Here is a 12,188-nt window from a genome sequence, read left to right as displayed (position 1 = left end):
GGAAAGGAAAGGAAAGGAAAGGAAAGGAAAGGAAAGGAAAGGAAAGGGAGAAAAAAAGAAAAGAAAAATAAAGGAAAGGAAAGCTTCAGTGGTTTCTCACTGCCTGCATTTAAAAATCCAAACTCCTTAGTTTGACATTCAAAGCCTTCCACAACCTGGCTTTAGCCTTTCCACATAACATTCCTCTTCATTCCAGATAGACTAGACTACTCAGAATGCCCTCAGATGTCTAGTGCTTTCTCCACCACCACCACTGCACCTGTCTTGGATCTTCCTAATTCTCAGGTTTGAAATGTTTTCCTTCTTTATCTCTGCCAGTTGAAATCCTATCCATCCATAAGAAGCAGCTCAAATATTCCTTCTTTTATGAAGCCTTTCCTGGTCCCCCCCCCCACCAATCTATGCCATCTTTCTCTCCTGTATTTATTTCACATTTATTCCATAAGTGTTTATTAGCATTTACTATATGCTAGGCACATAGCAAACTCACAGAACATTGTTCAGACCCATTCTTTGTATTATTGTTGTTGTACTTATATCTCACTTCTATTATATAGATATCTCACTTCTTCTACTACATCATAAGCTCCTTGAAGGCAGGAGTTTAAGGACCTTGCTACTGAGACAAAGGAAAGGAAGTTGGGAATGGCCATCAGGTCACTAATCAATGTTAAAAGATTAGAAAGGTCTTAACAAGGAGATAGTATAAGTACCCACAAATAATCCAAAAAGCAAGACTCAGAATCTTTAAGGCAGAGATATGTTCCAGTGATTTGCTTAGAAAACATAACGTTTATAGTTCTACCATGTGACTACTACCTGTTTCTAAGTGAAGACTGGTCACCTCCTAGATGTTGTTTGTCCTCCGTTCTGGAAGAGGACTATGATATCAGGAATTCACTTGCAAGTGAATTGGATTTAAGTGAGGGAGGGCTGTGCAAAGTCACCAGCCTCATTTTCTCCTCCACAGCTATCTGGGTCCTGTGGCAAGATATAGATCAGGGTGACTAGAGATGACCCTGAACCTCCTAGCATAAAGGGAAACAAAGAATGCCTCTACTTAGTTAAAAGGATAAAATAACAATGAAGTGTTTCTGACAGACTTTGGGAAAGCAGATTTTCAAGTGTTCAAAGACAGGTTAAATAGGATCCCATGAATTAAAGCTCTATTGGATAAGACAGCTCAGGAAGGAGGTAAAACTCTCAAGAATGATGTTCTAAAGATACAAAGGGGACATTATTCCAATGAAGAGGAAAAACTGAAATTATCCGAAGAGACAGATATGGATGCACAGGAGACACCAAGTTACATTTTTTAAGGATTTGTACAAGCGGAAGCAAAGGCAGGTAATAGAGGATGAATATAAGACCATGGCCTCACCTTATAAAAATAGAGCTGAGGCTAATGAGGGAAACTGAGGACAATACAAAGTTTTGGAGTATTTTTAACAGTGTTTTGATTTGTTTTTTGTCATATTGGGGAAAAGAGAAAGATCAAAGAAGGGATAGGACCATTGCTTGGGGTGGGTGGGATTATGACAATTGACAACAGAGAGAAGGCAGAACTAGTCACTTACTATTTTGCTTTTTTTCTCTGCACTTGAAATGACATAATAAAAATGACTAAAAGAGAGGGAAGCCCAGTATATGTAAGGGGATATAGGAAAGCAACTAGTTGCCCTACATGAATTTAGGTCATTTGGCCAAGATGAACTATATTCCCAAGGATTGAAAGAGCTGATAGATATGTTTGCCATTGTCAGTGGTATTGGAAAGATGTGAAGAATGGGAGAGGTACCAAAGACCTGGAGAAGAGAAAATACGGTCTCAATTTCAAAAAAGGGAAAAAGAACATGGTGAACTATAATCCCATGAACCTAACTTTGCTTGATTCCTAAGAAAATTCTAGAATAAATCACTAAAGAGACTGATAATTGAAATCTTGAAAAGGAAGTCATGATTACCAATGGCCAACATCATAAAACACTGGTTGTGTCAGAAAAACCTTATTCCTTTTTTTTTTTGACAGGCTTGTTGGACAAGTACAGACCTGTGACCCTTGAGCTAAAAATGATTCTTATATTTTAAAATAAAGTTTTATTGTATTTAAAGATGTAAAAACAAAAACAAAACCAAAACATTCTTAGCTCACTAGCCATGAAAAAATAGACAAAGGGTTGGATTTGGTCCATGGGCTACGGTTTGTCAACCTTTTGACTAGTAGTTCAGTGGGATTCTGTAGAAAGAGCTTACTAGAATTTAGCAAAATATTTAATAAAGTATCCCATACTATTCTTTCGTGGAAGATAAAAAGATGTAGACTAGAATATAATACAATTAGATGGTTTGGAATTAGTTTAATGGTTAGACTCAAAGATTCATGGTTCAAGTCAACTTGGCAAAAAGTCTCCAGAGGAATGCCCTGGTAATCTATACTTGGCTCTATTTAACATTTTTTTCAGTGATTAGATAAAGGTAGAGATGGCATCTTGATCAAATTTGGTAATGACAAAAAGTTGGAAGAGAAAGCTAACACAATGGATAAAAGAGTACATAAAAGTCTTGATAGGCAAGAACAGCAATCCAATTATAACAAGGTGAAACTCAAGAGAGATAAATATAAAATCTTGCAGTTGGTACCAAAAAACAATCACTTTCACAAATATAGAACAGAAGAGGCAACATCAGTTAACAGTTTGAAATAACAGTTCTGAGAGTTTTAGGATAAACTCAGAGTCAGTCAGTAATATGAATGTTATCTTGGGCTGTATTCAGAAAAGAATAGCTGCTAGGAATAGGGAAATCCTATACTTTATATATAAACGTTAGTGCTATACTTTAGTCAGGGTAGCTAGGTGGCACAGTGAAAAAAGCACTGGTCTTGGAATCAGGAAGACTCATCTTCCTGAATACAAATCTGACCTCAAACTCTTATTAGCTGTGTGACCCTGAGTAAGTCATTTAATCCTGTTTGCCTCAGTTCCTCATTTGTCAAATGAGCTGGAGAAAGAAATGGCAAACCACTCCAATATCTTTGCCAAGAAAACCCCAAATAAGATCACGAAGAGTGGGACCCAACTGAAAAATAATTGAACTAAATATTCTAAGTCAGACCTCACCCCAAGTATGGTGCTCAGTTCTGGGTACCTCTATGAGGGGCCAAGATGAAAAGCATCCAGAGAAAGACAGCCAGCTAGGATGGCAAAAGGTCATGAGTCTATATTGTATAAGGATCAGTTGAAGGAACTGGGTATGTTTACTCTAGAGTAGACTCAGATGAAATATAATAGGTGTTTTCAAGTATTTGAAGGGTTATCTATCATGCTTAGACTCAGAAGCTAGAAACAAGAAAAATGGGTGGGAGTTACAAAGAAGCAGATTTAGACCTGATGTCAAGAAAAACTTTCCTTAGAATTTGAATTCTCCAAAAGTGTAATGGGTTGCCTTGGGAGAGAATGGACTTTCCTTGAAGGTCTTCAAGCATAAAACAGTCGATGACCACCTCTCAGGTATATTATAATGGAGATTCTTTTCAAGTTTGGGTTGGAATCAATGGCTACTGAAGACCTTTCCAACTCCAGAATTTTGTGAGTCTGTGCACAAATAGAAAGAAGATATCAGGGATGTTGTGGAAGGAGAATTGATAGGACTTAGAATCTGATTGGACATGAAAGATGAGGAAAAGGAAAGAGTCCAGGATAACACTCTGGTTAATAACCTGATTGACTAGGAATGGCACCCTTAACAGTATAATCTGTGGGTGTACCCCTTTTCAGATTATGAAATGGTTTTGAATATCAGAGAATTTTATATTTGATCTAGGAAGTGATAGAGAAGTGATAGTAATAGGGAGTCTTTTGTATTTTTAATTTGTATTTTTAATTAATTAATTAATTTTATTTTTAATTTATGGGATAAAACAAGCATTTTCATAACATAGCACAACAAAAAAAAAGATGATTACACACAAAACTACAAATCTATTATGTACAACTTTATAACATATATTTTATGTAATATATTAATATATAATAATATAAATATATTAAATATGATATATTTAATTTAGATATAATCTATATAATTATATATTTTAATATATTATATATACTATTTATATATAATACATAATATTAAATATATTTAAATATATAATAAAGTTATGTAAATTTATTTCCCCCCCACACCCTAGAGATGGCTACTATTAAACTCAAATGTGTGTGTGTGTGTGTGTATGTGTATTTAATCATTCTATACATACTTATTTATTAGTTCTTTCTCTGGATGCAGATAACATCTTCCTTCATATGTCCTTTGTAGCTAATTTGGGTATTTATAATCATCAAAATGACTTATTCACTCAAATGGAGTTGAGTTGAGTTGTTCTTAAAACAATATTGCTATTACTGTATACAGTGTTTTCTTGGTTCTGCTCATTTCACTCTTCATTATTTCATGTCTATCCATGTTTTTCTAAGATCATCGAGCTCATCATTTCTTAGAGCACAGTAGTCTTCCATCATTATCATATGGAGTTTGTTGAACAGGCAAATGTGGAGGGGGAAAGGGTGACATGCTGCTTGAATTTTGTTTTGGACGTGTTGAGTTTGAAATGCTAACAGACCATTCAAATAGAATTGTCCAACAGAGGTGATTTGGGACTAGAGTTCAAAAGAGCTATTAGGGATTAATATAAGAATTTTTAAGTCATGCATTTAAAGATGATAAATCCACGGGAAGCAATGACATCAGCAAGAAAGACTAGTATAGAGAATGAAGAGGAAAGTGCCCTGGACAGAGCCTTTGGGACATGCTTAAAGGATGAAATATGGATCCAGCAAAAGGAGACCAAGAAGGGTGATAATTCAGTTTGGAGGAGAACCAGGAAAAAGGTTGTCATAGATTCCAAGGAGATTGGAGATGGAGAGGGTGTCTAGGAGGAGGAGGAGGTGGTCAAAAGTATCAAAAGTTACAGAAATTTAAGGAGGACGAGGACTGAGAAATTGCCTAAGTTTTAGCAGCTAGATCATTGGTAACCTTTAAGAGATAGCTTTTGATAGAGTGGTAAGCCTGAAAGTCATATTGCAAAGGATGAGAAGTAAGTGGGCAGTGAGGAAATAGAAGCACCAAGTATAGATGGCTCTTTCTAGGAGTTAGGCAATGAGAAATAGGAAAAATGCAATACAACAGTTTAAGAGGACAGCAGGGTCAAAGATGGGAAAGTCTGGACATATTTCTGGGCTTTAAAACTCATCTTGTTCATCCTCAAAGACTAGAACAAAGGAAGGGAGGATGGAGAAAGATTTAGAGGGGTTTTGAGATGTCTACAGAAAGTTACTAGTGAAGTTGCTAGTACAACCTTGCTCCCCTCACCCCATTCCAGAACTCTTTCCCTACAAACACATTGGAATGTCAATCAACTAATCCATAAGCATTTATTAAGCACAAACAATATCTAGGCACAATCTATTAGTTGGAGAGGAGGCAAAGACAAAGGTGAAACAAATGCCTGCCCATAAGGAGCTCACATTCAAACATAGGAGAAAACATATACTTATATCAGTAAAGACTATCTTATACATACTATATGCATACATGTGTGTATGTTGTCACTTGTTGAGTTATTTCAGTCATATCTGGCTCCATGACCCCATTTGGGGTTTTCTTGGCAAAGATTCTGGAGTGGTTTGCCATTTCCTTCTGCAGCTTATTTTACAGATGAGGAAACTGAGGTAAACGGGTAAGTGACTTGCCCAGGGTCAGATAGCTTGTCAGTGTCTGAGGCTGGATTTGAACTCAGAAAGATAAATCGTCCTGACTCCAGGCCTAGCACTCTATCCACTGTACCACCTAGCTGATATATATGTATATGTATATGTATAGATATATATACGCATATGTATATATACATATATACATGTACTCATATATGGTCTTAGTACATATAATATGTAAATAATACATTATATGTATGTATAATCTTGGCACATATGTACTCATATATACATTATATATAGTGTTAGTAAATATATATGTAAGTTTATATACAGGTATACATGTATATGTATATATATAGTCTTAGTAGATATGATATATTTTATGTATATGTGAGTACATATGTATATGTACTAATACATATAGAGAGAGAGAGACAGAGAGAGAGAGAGAATAAGGTAGATTTTTCACTAGCAGCTGTGAGCAACCTAGAAAGGAAATAATACGATAAGAGATGACATTACTAATTCAGCTGAAAATTAACCACACACCCACATTCAAACCCCGTCTGTCTTAGACCAATATCATCTGTGGGTACTTTGTCCTTAGCAACTCTGTATAGTTCAATGCCCACTTGCAAAGTCAATTTTAGTTTAAAAACCGAGGAAATGATGATGAAATATGAATCACTATGTGTACCCCACTACTAATCCTCAGCTTTTACATGTGGCTCCACGTCCATTTCTTACGTGTTCAGCTGTTACTCTGACAAACACCTATACTCGCCTGACAAACACGCAAACTGTGTCATGGAATCACAGCATTTTAGAGTTGAGGAGGGCCTTTTATCTAATTAATCCTCTGACTTTTAAAGCCCCTCACAGCCCGGGCCCTTCCTACCTTTCCAGTCTTCTTACACTTATTCTCCATATACTGGATCGTGGGATCCAGCAACACTGTCCTTCTTTTTGTTTCTTGAACTAAAACTCAATCTCTCTACATTAAGCCTTTTCACTAACTGTCCACTGAGTGCTCAGAAAGTTGTCCTTCCTCATTTCTGCCTTCTGGCTTCCCTGGCTTCCTTCAGTCCCATCTTCTGCAAGAAGTCTTTCTCTCCTGTTTGCTCCTGGTACCTTTCCTCCGAGCTTACCTCCCATTTACACCATATAGATCTTAGATACATGGTTGTTTGCATGATGTCTTCCCCCACCAATTATCCTATTGAAATGTGAGCTCCTTTAGTATTCTTGGTGGTTTTTTCCTTTCCTTATATCCCCAGCATTTCATATAGTGTCTGCTTCATAGTAAGTACTTAATAAATGTTTGTTGACTGATCAGAACCAGAATAGGAATTCTCACTTTAACACTTCCTACAAATGGTCATCCAGGCTCTGCTTGAAGGGCTCCAATGGGTGGAAGAAGGTGAGGAGCTGACGCTGTCTCCTGAGAGAATCCGTTTCATTTGTGTATAGGAACAAAAGCACTTACTGAACTGGAGGAGACCTCCCAGGGCATCTGGTCCAATACTCTTATTTTACAAATGATGAAACTGAGGTTAAGTGACTTGCCCAGGGTCATAAAGCCTCATAGCTATTAAGTGTCTGAGATGAGGTAATGTTTTAAAACACAGACACACCCCTATATATATATATATATGTATGTATGTATATTTTTTTTTACCTTACTCATATTTCCCAAGTTCTGTTAAGTGTTTTTTTTATCTCTTCATTTATCTGACATCATGCCTAAAATGACCTCTTTACAACTTCCACCCATTTCTAATTCTGTGCTCTGGGGCCAAACAATACAAGTCTATTTCCTCTTCCCCAAAAGTCCATCAACTGATAGAAGCCAGCGATTATCTTTCTTCCTCTCCTCCACCCCCAGTCTTCTCTCCTCCAGGCTATACAACCTCATTTCTTTCAACCAATCTCCATAGAGCAGAAACCAGATTTGCTTCACTATTGTGTCTGCTCTCTTCTGTGTGTTCTCTACCTGCCTTATCAATATCAGTATTTTTGGAAAGGTAATGCCTGGAGCTGAGCAAGACTTTACAAGGAGTCCCTGGTTTCCTTCAAGAATTAGTTCAGGTCTACCTTCTGCAGGAGACCTTTCCTGGTTTCCCCAACTGATAATGCCTTCCCATTCAAGGTCATCTTGTATCTAATTTGTATATGTCTTGTAAATACCTACCGGTATTTAAACCCCTAAACCCCTTTTCCAGGGGCTGCAAAAGCCAGGAAACAGACTGAAGGAGGCACAGATGTGGGCATTTTGGTCTGCAGCCACGCCCTCCCTCTTGGTGTCTTTGGGGAAGGTGATGGACAGCCATCCGCACCCTGAAAAGGAAGAGGTTGACTTGAGTGGGAGCAAGGGGGTGAAAGGGAAGAGGCAGAATAAAGTAAGTGATAAGCTCTGCCTTCCTCATCACCACCTTAGTAGCAAACAGAACTACAAGCAAAACAAATAGCAAGCAGAGTCACAAGATATATACAGTACATGCAAAGTCCTTGAGGGCATGGTGATAACTTACCTTTGTCTCTGTATCCCCAGCCCCTAGTAGTGGCTGGCCCATATTACGAATTTAACTTGATTTTTTTTTTTTGCTTTCTTTTTATTCTTGTATTCAACAAACATTTATTTCTTTTATTTTTTTTTTCAATTAACAAAAACAAATTCTTCTTTCCCTCTCATTGGGGGGAAAAAGAAATCAAAACCCCTGTAATAAGTAAGCATAGTCAAGCAAAACAAATCCCCATATTGACCATGTCCAAAAATGCATGTATCTTTCTGCATCTTGACATCATCATCTCTCTGTCAAGAAGTGACAAGCGTGCTTCATCTTTGCTTGTCTGGAATTATGTTTGGTCATTGGTCTAATCAAAGTTCTCAAGTCTTTCAAAATTGTTTTTCTTTACGATGCGGGTCATACAAGTCTTACCAGACGATAAATGCTTATTGACGAAAGCCAAGTGTAGATCAATCACCCCCTTATTCCTTTAAGCTATGCCTTTCTCAATGCAATTCATGGTTAAACTAACTTTTGGGGAGCAACGTGTCATATTGTTGATTCATATTGAGCTTGTAGTCCACTAAAACCCCCAGATTTTTTTCAGACAAATCTACCCATGCTTTCTGCATCTTCTACTTGAGAAGTCTATTCCAAAACCTAAATATAAGGCTTTCCATTTATTTCTATTAAATGTCACCTTGCTAGATTCATCCCAATATTCTAGCCTATCCAGATCATTTTGGATCATGGTTGTCATACATTGTTTTAGCCTAGACAATAATCAGAGACTTGTCGAGTGATGCTCAGGACATAGAGTAGCAATTTTGATGATTCATCATATCTTGAGTCCTCAAAAGCCTCTAAAGGTTCTGATTCAATGACCTAGCACTCAGCCTCTTAGCAGAGTGGTAGAAAGAGCTCTATTTCACTAGGGAGTCAAGAAATCTGGGCTATAGCTTGAGATCTACCACAAACTAGAGTTGATAATAATAACAGCTCATGTCTCTATAGAACTCTACAGTTTCCAAGACATTTTCTCAAGAACATTGGATTTGGAGACAGAAGATTTGGGTTCCAATTCCATCTGCTAATTTTGGACAAATTACTTAAGCTTTCTTAAATTTTCATGATCTGTAGAATAAGGAGTTTGGATCAGATTATTTATAAATTCCCTTCCAATTGAAAGTGCTATTATCCTATGAAGCAAATGAAATCAATAAGGCAAATGTAATTAGCTGCATTATAATTAACAGCATTTTACAGGGGAGAAAACTGAAACCAAAAGAGAGAAGTAGATTTGTCTAGTGTTTCATTGTTAGCTAGAATCCAAAGACCTAGGTCTGGTCACCTCTTCTTTCACAAAGTCCAGTGCTCCTTCTTCTATATCCCACTGCCACAGTTCTTTGGGCCTCAGTTTCCCCACTTGTAAAATGTAGGGGTTGGGCTTAATGGCCTCTAGAGTCTCTGTCAATTTCAAGATCTTAATCTTCAAATACCTCCTTTGAATAACTCTTGTTATTGTAGATATTTCCCCACCCTGCTAGGCAATGGGGAGCAGAAAGAAAAAAAAATAGAACTATTAAATAAATGCTTAACTTTCTGAGCAAAGATCCATAGCTGAGAACTGAAGGCTGATTCAGTCTATTCATTTTGGATTGCTGGGTTCAATGGAAACACTCTAAGATGGATAGCCAAGGAAATTAATTTCAATGCAATTCAACAAGCATTTTTTATTTCTTGTTTTAATAGCATTTTTTCCCAATTACATGTAAAGATAGTTTTCAACATCCACTTTTTTATAAGATTTTGAGTTCCAAATTTTTCTCCCTCCCTCCCCTCACCCCTCCCCAAAACAGAAAGCAATTTGATATAGGTTGTACATGTGCAATAATTCCACAAACATTTATTAAGTTGTTAGTACATACTAGGTGCTTGGGGTGCAAAAATAACAAAACAGTCTCTGCCCTCAAAGAGCTTACATTTTACGCAAGGAAACAACATATACACAGATAAGTAAATACAAATATATGTATATATATATATATATATAAATAGAGGTAATCTAAATGCAAAGTATTTTAAAATGTCTTTTCCCTTTGTAATGGGGGAAAAATCACCCACTAGGCTGGCTTTTTTAACCACAGAGCTTATCATGAAAGGTGTTAATGTCTGAGACCAAGAAAACTGCCTTGTTAACCATGACCTTCTGAAATATTATTTCCTTCTCCCTGCAGGTTGGGGAAATTAGTCATCATACTACTGGATCTACCCTATGAAGTAATCATGTCCTGTTCTCGAAAGTGAAGAGGTGTGGACAAAAGACATTTCCCAGGGGAACCATAGACATGCATAACACCCAAATCATCTAGCATCAACACCTTTTGGTTTTATCACTTTTTCCTACCTCTAGCTTTTGCTCTCTTTCAATGCCCAACCCCAAATTTGGTCAGCAAAGAGATGAGAGTGCCACTCATTGGAGGGTCTTCCATATTGCAGTTTGCAATGGCACATGTGGGAAACAAGTGTGAAGATGGGACGTGAGGAGAACTAAACAGTGGTCCCGAATTACAACTAAACTGGAATTGCAGCAAGAGTTTATAAATGCAACTGTAGTAACAAATATGCATTCATCTTTTTAAAATTTATATTGACACCTTTTGTTTTAATATTACCCTTATTTCCCAGTATGTCTTGCACCCTTCCTCACCCAGTAATTCATCCATTAAATACTTTTAAAAGAAAGAGAAAAAATCAGTTCAGCAAAAGCAAACAATACACCAAGTAAGTCTGATAGTGTATACAATATTCCACACCCATAGCCTTCCACCTGTTCAAAGAAAAGAAGGGACCTCTTCCTTTTAAATATGAATGGATGACTAAAGAAAACAACAGATTGTTCAGGTGATACTTCTTGAAAAGGTTGCAGAAAAGTGCTCAGAAGAGTTACCCGCTTCATATTGTGAACAATAATCCCCAAGCTAATCTCACATCTCTTTATGGTGGCATCAGAGGGCCCCTTTCTCTGTTATTTATTTGACTCTCCTTTTTGTAAAGTCACTTTGTCAATATGCATTTATTAAGCACCAATTATGTTCCAGGCATTGTGCTAGGCACAGAGAATACAAAGAATAGCAAAAGATAGTCCCTGTCCTTGAGGGGCTTACAATCTAATGGGTCAGCTCTAGCTCACTGGGAACTATGGATTCTCTTTCTGACAGATCTGTCACCAACCTTTCTACCAAAAAGGAGCTCAAATGTAAAATGCTATCTAAATGTCAGGTAGTATCACCATTATTAGTTTACTTCAACAAATATTTTTAGGTGCCTACTATAGTCGAGGTACTTCAACTGATGTCTCTTATTGTTCTGACCTATAACCTTCTTTCCACATGTGTTGAAGATTTCATCACTACATGAATGGGAGTACTGTGTAATAAATCTAGAAAGGTAGACATCAGAGGGGCTTTTAATGCCAAATATACAAGTTTGTATTTGATGCTCAAGGTACCGAGGGGCCGTGGGAACTTTGTGAGCAGAGTGTGACATGGTCATTCCTCAGTTCTAGGAATCTTACTTTGGCAGCTGTGTGAAGGAAAGACTAGAAAAGAGACTTGAAGAAATGAGACTTAAAAGGGGCAGCTCGGTGGTGGTAGAGTGGATAGAGCACCGGACCTGGAGTCAGGAGGACTTGAGTTCAAAACTGGCTTCAGACCAGACACTTGACACTTACTAGCTGTGTGACCCTGGGCAAGTCACTTAACCCCAATTCCCTCACCACAAAAAAAAAAAAAAAATGAGACTAAAGAATGGCTCTCGTGACAGTTCAGGTGGAGGCAATAAAGGCTGAACCAGGTGAGAAATGGTGTGAAGGTAGAATAGCTAAGAGAGACTTAGTATTGACTGTATTGAGACTTTATTGTATGGTACTGGAGAAGAAAATGAATGGAAATTGCTTATGCCT

The sequence above is a fragment of the Vombatus ursinus genome, unplaced genomic scaffold (genome assembly GCF_900497805.2).
Source record: "Vombatus ursinus unplaced genomic scaffold, bare-nosed wombat genome assembly UNPS02014863.1, whole genome shotgun sequence".
Taxonomy (NCBI): Eukaryota; Metazoa; Chordata; class Mammalia; order Diprotodontia; family Vombatidae; genus Vombatus; species Vombatus ursinus.
The sequence above is the reverse complement of the archived record's forward strand: the minus strand, read 5'-3'. Positions refer to the sequence as shown.